Here is a 6,807-nt window from a genome sequence, read left to right on the forward strand (position 1 = left end):
AGAAACAAGTTTTTGTATTTTTCTAAAATATTTGACATGGATTTCTTTCCTTCTATTTTTCCATTTGAGTGCAGAATCAGAAATAGCAATGATCTCAGAGAAGGTCTGTCTACATGAAATTTCCAAGGGCCTTTTCTCTTTTTTTCAAGAAATGAAAGATGTAGAAAGATTGAATAAGCTTTCAGACTTCTGGGTGATTGCTTGAATCAAATCCAACCCCCAAACCTTTCAAGGCTTCTTTGCTGCAAATGTTTATTGACCAACAGACAGTCAAATGCCGCAGAAATAGTCTCTGGTTACTGATGTTATTGAATGATGCTACCAGAAGAGCGCTGAAAAGGAGGGCAAACATAATTATTATATTCAGATTGAAATTTATAATCTGTTTTGTAATCAAAATTACTCTCCATTACAAGCAAAGCCTACTCCTTCATTCTGATGTCAATCCCCACCAGTATAAAACTTCTACTGTTCCATATTTTATAAAAAAATCCTTTCCATAAGAGTTCAAAGTTTAAGAGTTCTTTCTTCCATTCTGTTGCTTATTAATATCTTCAAAACCTTTTCTTCTTGCTTAACCCAATTGTTCTACATTTCTTTTCCACTGACCTATATGTATTCCTTTGTCTTCTTCAGGCTCTCTCCTGAAAAAGCTGAGTGTTATGGCTTAAGTGCAATTCTTGGGCACCTTCTACCCTGCATGTTCTCCTTTCTCCAGTTCGAGAGTAGGCATTGCTCCGACTGGTCATGGTACCTTTCAATTTATTCTTAGACACAAACTTTGTGAATGATAGTCAGATTTGTGGACTCAGATTCCGCTTTAATCATACAACTTGTTCATAAGTTTAGACTTGTCTGGCTAGTTGAGTAATCTGTTTTGAAGATGGGATAATCAGAAATGGAAACAGGAAGAAAGTTTAAGAAAGTGCATTACTTTTATATCAACGAATCCCATGTCATTAAATACTCACCCATGGAACATGACAAGAGGATATCTTGTTCCTTCTTTTCACCCAGTCTGCTCATAACATATTTTAAGAGAGACCAGCAAAGAAAATATTAGAGCTTCAAATCCCAACAGGTGCAAGCACATATATTTTGGACGTGAAATTGTTCTTTATTGGCTGATTTTTCCCAAACTGGCCTCTGCCATTCCTAGAAAATGAGAAGTGTTGCATCCTCAATTCCAAAAAAATCTATTGTTCTCCTTGAGATAAAAATGGAAGATTTTATCTAAGACTGAATTTTGTCAAAAGAGATGCTTATTCTGCCCTTTCCTATCCAGACGTGTAATTGTATGTGTATTTGTGAGGTACTGGAACAGACTGTCCAGAGAAGCTGTGGATACCCCATCCCTGGAAGTTCAAGGCCAGGCTGGATGGGGCTTTGGGCAACCTGGTCTGGTGGGAGGTGTCCCTGTCCATGGCAGGGGGTGTGGAACTAAATGATCTTTAAGGTCCCTTATAACCCAAACCATTCTGTGATTCTATGATTTAGGGAACTCTCTACAAGTGAATCTCCCAGTTTATGTGTCAAATATGACTGGAAGTGGAGGAGAAAACTGTTCATCACACACTGAAGAGCTCATGTGAAGAAAGTGTAGTATATTCCTTATTGCACAAAATATCCTCAAAAATTCATATTGTTATGGTGGTCAGAGTAGTAAAATGAGATGAGGTATCTTCTCTACATCCTCTGAATAAACCAGTTTTCTGAATTTTTTTAATTTTTTTTTTTAAGAATATTCTTATGACATTTTCTGGGTAAGGGTAAAATCAGAACTAAAGTTCAAATGAACTACTCAAATTCATGCTGCAGTTAAGTTCACAAGACTAGTTTCCTGACTCTTTGTCCTGAAAACCACCAGCTCATTAAAGGACTCATCTTCTCCAGGTACATTCCTATGACATACATGCCTGATTTTATTTTATTTTTTTTCTCTCCCATCTTTTTCAAGAAAGCAATGGAGAAGGCATTTTGATAACTGGCAGTTATGAGTAAAATTAAATAAACTTATGAAATACCAAAAGGTTTTTGTGCTTGCAATAAGGCACAATTCTTGAAGTGAAAAAGCTCTAAAGCTACACACCAAGAAATCAATATATTTTTTCAATTTGTTGAAAAATCTTCTTGCAAAGGGGTCTTCATTTTTCAAATTCCATGACCACAGCTGAAGCAAATAAACTGAAAAGAAGTGCTATAAAGACATACATCTTCATAGAAATCACATATTTGTCATATTATTATTTCTGTTCCTTGGCAAACCATGCAGTCATTTTCCATTCATTTAGAATTCAGTCAAGTAAGATCAATTCAGGCTTTGCTTGTCTATATCCTGTGATGTAATGTCATCTAATGAAGCTGAGAAGTATAAAATCTGACTTCAGCCAGCCAGACCATTATCATGCTCTTCCTTCTGTTTTGACCTTTAAATAAAAGTGTAACACACGAGACAATGAGTGCTGCTTGTAGCTAGCACTTGTGGCAACATGTTGAATACAAATACAAATGATGGGTCTGTTGCAATGAATAACTTACATAATGTTATCTAAGCAAATAATTTATTTCAAATGAGAAAATTTCGTTAAATAAATGGTAAGACTGCAAATCTCAAAATATAGGAAATGGTTGACCTGAGACAGGCCTTCCAGCTTTAGTTCAACTGCCTTTATATCTGCCATATCATGGTTACATTAGAATGTAATCATGTGCTCAGATATTATTTTTCTGTGGATGTGTTCAGCTGTGGTTCTGCCTCTGTTGTAGTGAGTGTGTAGCTCATGAAATCACAATCTGAATGTAAAACTATACATTTCCTGGTAGGTCTTCTTTTGCTAGGCTTGTGTAAGAAAATGAGACCTTCAGAAAGACAGATCCATCCTGTTTCTCTCCGTATGCATGCACAATCACACATGCACACACATAAGTGTACTAATCAGATTTCTATAAGGCATGTTGTTGTCATTGCAGTTTTATGAGGCCTATATAAGATAGAAACAACAATCTCCTTGTGTAGTCTCCATCGCAGTCTCCTACCAAAAAAGTTGGGATACCCTGGGAGAAGGGGCCAGTTCCCTCCATGCATCTTTGGAGTGCAGCATGCTCAGTCCCCTCCAAGCTGTCTCCCAGACAGTGCAGCTGTGACACGGGGGCTGTCATTATGACCAAATCTGGGCACATTTCCAGAGGACTGTCTGAGGTCTTCTTCTCATATTCAGTGCTATGGCAAGAAGGTGCTCAAAAATTCTGGACTACACAGTGTGGCTGAGAGCAAGCTTCATTAAAAATAAAAAGCATAGATAAAACAAGTGAATACGCCTCTGAAGTGTTGTACAAGGATTAAGTGTTCCTTGTGACAACTGGGGAAATGGTATAGGTAGAAACTGTTACCTCTGCATTGCAGACGGAGAAATCAAGACCTGGGCTAAAGAAATCTCCAAAAGCGACATGAAAATCCAAGAACAAATGGGAATTAGCGGTCGTTGTTTTTTAATCTCCCATTTCTGTGCTCATTCTTTTCAAATATGCTACTCTTCAGTACCCACATACTGCACTGTATTTTTCAGCACTGGTACTCAGCCTTGATGGGGAGCTTGACTGCACTTTGCAGTCAGCTGCAATCAGCCAAGCACAAATAATTGCCATGTGAGCTCATGGCATCTTCTCATCCCATTCAGTTCAGTGCTGTAAGTCAGAGCCTCTGCACAGTGACCAGCTGTGTGTATTGAGGTTAAAATGCTACATGGCCATTGTTTGTAGTACTCTGCAACTCTGTTTACAAGTGGACTTTATCAAATGGGTATGCAAAGAAATTAAAAAATACTTCAGAAAGCAATGCTTCAGGATGCACTTTCAATAAAAGTCCAAGAAATAATTTTGTCATATATTTTCCCTTGACATCAATAAGATGTATAACCCACTTCAGATCAATCCAAGACCACAAGTTTCAGCAGTAATCCAAACATCATTTTCAGGGAAATTCTTGATTACTTTGAAGTTAAGGCCATAACTTTCATTGCATTTAATAAACAGTATTCTACCAAGAGTATCTACATTTATGCAAGGAGTCTGCTGGAAAGCTCACTTGGAGCAGGGGAAAAGGGATGGGAAATTGTGTCAGGTGGACAAGAGAACGTACTTGAAAACAGTTAGTTTTGTTCCAGATCAAAACTCATTATTCACCACAGGGACTCTTCAAGATCTGCTTTAACTGCCCTTTGCATAAATTCTGGTCATGCTGAGTTATTTGATGATCTAGCCTGGCAGTCTAACATATTACAGATGAGGCAATAGAAAATAATTTTCTGTTTTCCTTTCTCTGATTCAGCACTGCACATACACATTTCCAGCAATGTTGAAGAATCAGCTGTGACTTACATTTCACTTGCTTTTGACAGCTCTTTTGACCCAGACTTATTTTCAAAGCAGCATTCTTAGGCCTGCATTATGTTTTCTCAGGGCAATTTCCACTTCTTTTTTTTTTTTTTTTTTTTTTTTCAGTGCTCAGTGAGAAACATCCATCAACAATGCCATGGAAATGACTCAGGAGGTTAGGTTGCTAAGCAAATTTTCATACACCTTATTCTCCTGGCATAAATATCTTAAAACACAAAATTATCATTCTGGAACACTGAACCACTAGATGGCTTCTCCCAGCATTTATATTTTTTAAAATCTACAGTAACTCCAACGAGTTCAGAAGAGTTACTTTGCAGTGAGAATATAAATAATCCTATCCAATAAATGCAAGGCTAATACACTGAAGATTTAGACCAACATAGCAATCCAACTACAAGATATGATCTCTTTTGTTCTCTCTCTCTCTTTTTTTTTTTTTTTGGGGGGGGGGGGGGGGGGTGGGAGGGAGGTGAGGAGGGTTTAGATTATATGGGCTGTTGTTTATTGAGAAGAGCCTTTCCAGAATGTTTTGCATTAGACACCAAGGAGGCCCCTCAGTTCTCCTTAAAACGTTCACTACTAGCAGGTCTTACCTGAAAATGCAAGGTGGGAATTTCTTATCTGGGAATTTGCACTCCAGTGTTACACAACGAGTTCTGTTAGCCAGAGTTACACTTTGATGGAGTACATACAAAGAAGTGCAGCAAGGGGAAGATCCCAGCAGCCAGATTTCCATTGACAAGGACAGTGTATTTTGGGAAGCCCAGGCCCCTTTCTTTTACATTCTCTTCCAATGAACCAGCTCAACCAGAAAGTGTTTTGGAGGAAAATTACAGAGGCATTTGGTTGTTATGTATTACTACATCACTCTTTTATGTCCCATACAGCTTCTGTAACTGCATCATTTCATTCTGCTATTGCTGGCTAACCTATAATTTCGGTATCCCTCCTTCCCAGTATCTCAGTGTCTCCAAAGATAAGAGAGAGATGGGGATTCATTATCTCAGAAGCAGTAGAACTTTCCTAATGAAAATTCAAATCAATTCCTCCAATACATGTTGATATCTTTTCAAAGGCAATCACTGCAAAGAAAAAAAATCTCTACTGAATCACATGCCATTACTTATCAAACCCATTTTCACCAAACCCAGATGATGATGTACCAGACCAAGTGAATGGGTAGGTGAAGGTCTACTGTTCTACTTTTTAAGTAAATTTGAATGGATTGATCAAGAGTGTTTTTCTTTGTCTTTAGACCTGTTTCTGCTGAACCTTCATTTCTTTAGCAGAAGACAGAGCTTACTCTTGTAGTCAGCTTTTTTTTTTTTTTTTTTTTTAAATAATTGGCCAAAAATAGAGGTTTGTTTTTCCGAAAACTGGATTTTCTGGCTAGCAGGAAAGTCTGTGGGCTCCCAGACACCTGTCTCCATGGCAAAGCACCTGGGGACCCCTTGCAGAGTTGGCCATCCTGAAGCTGCATATCCTAGAAATTCAGTTTCAGAAATTATTAGAAAAAAACACTGGTTCCTCTTGTAGAGCACCTGAATAATATAGATGGCCTTTTTTAGTGTCTTGCTAGGGGAAGATAGTAGTGAGGCTAAATAAATGCTCAGTGCAAAAAAACAATGCACAACTGTTTTTTGGTACTGGTAAATTGATCCTTGTAGTAAAAAGACTTTTAAAAGTGATGATAACTAAAATTGTTCCAAACAGATAAAAATCAATTTGCATTATGTGTGAGCTTACCAAACAGAATAGATCCAGGACTTCATTATTTGCTAACTTTTGATCCCATTTTTCAAACTACGTACAGCCTTTTTTAGCAGTGTGCATTTTTCTTTTTCTTTTCCTATTTATTTATTTATGCTTATGTAACTGTAAAACCCAAACCATTCAAAAATACATTGTCGACAAAACATGTTAGGCAGCAGTACAAGAACTTGGAATTAGTGACAAAAATTAGTTACAAATCTATCTTCCCCATTTTTGCAATTAATTTGCAAATCAGATATTTGGCTTAGATTCAGATAAAGAGATTCTGTATTGTTCATTCTATTAAATTTAATTACTGTTTTTCAAGCTTTTCCCATTTAAATTATTCAAAAAAAATGTAGAATCATACTAGTGCTGACTCCTAGTTTCTCAGTCTGTCATTTGTCTACTGAAAGAAATCTTACTTGTGATAACCCTTACACCACTTGTAAAAGCTGATCCCAATTCCTCTGCAGTTCGTGGAAGGAGTTCAAATGCTTTCACTGACTCTGGATCAATTTATGAAAGCTTTAACTTGGAAAAATATTAAATGCTGAATTCTTTATCTTGGACCTTGGACCTTCTTTGTCAGTAAGGCATTTTCAGAATAAATTTTTCTAACTTCTCCACAGGGTATGAAATTCATCATGGAACCTA

The 6,807-nt window shown here is 37.2% G+C and overlaps 1 long non-coding RNA gene across 1 annotated transcript; it reads right to left on the minus strand.

Moving 5' to 3' along the window:
• Positions 1-245: 245 nt before the first annotated feature.
• Positions 246-3,210, minus strand: LOC106044248 (uncharacterized). The gene is made up of 3 exons (XR_001212183.3): positions 3,037-3,210; positions 972-1,018; positions 246-332 (listed from the first exon to the last, which is right to left on the minus strand). It is a non-coding gene; the product is annotated as an uncharacterized lncRNA (long non-coding RNA).
• Between the last annotated feature and the right edge of the window lie 3,597 nt (positions 3,211-6,807).

The sequence above is a fragment of the Anser cygnoides genome, chromosome 3 (genome assembly GCF_040182565.1).
Source record: "Anser cygnoides isolate HZ-2024a breed goose chromosome 3, Taihu_goose_T2T_genome, whole genome shotgun sequence".
Lineage (NCBI taxonomy): Eukaryota > Metazoa > Chordata > Aves > Anseriformes > Anatidae > Anser > Anser cygnoides.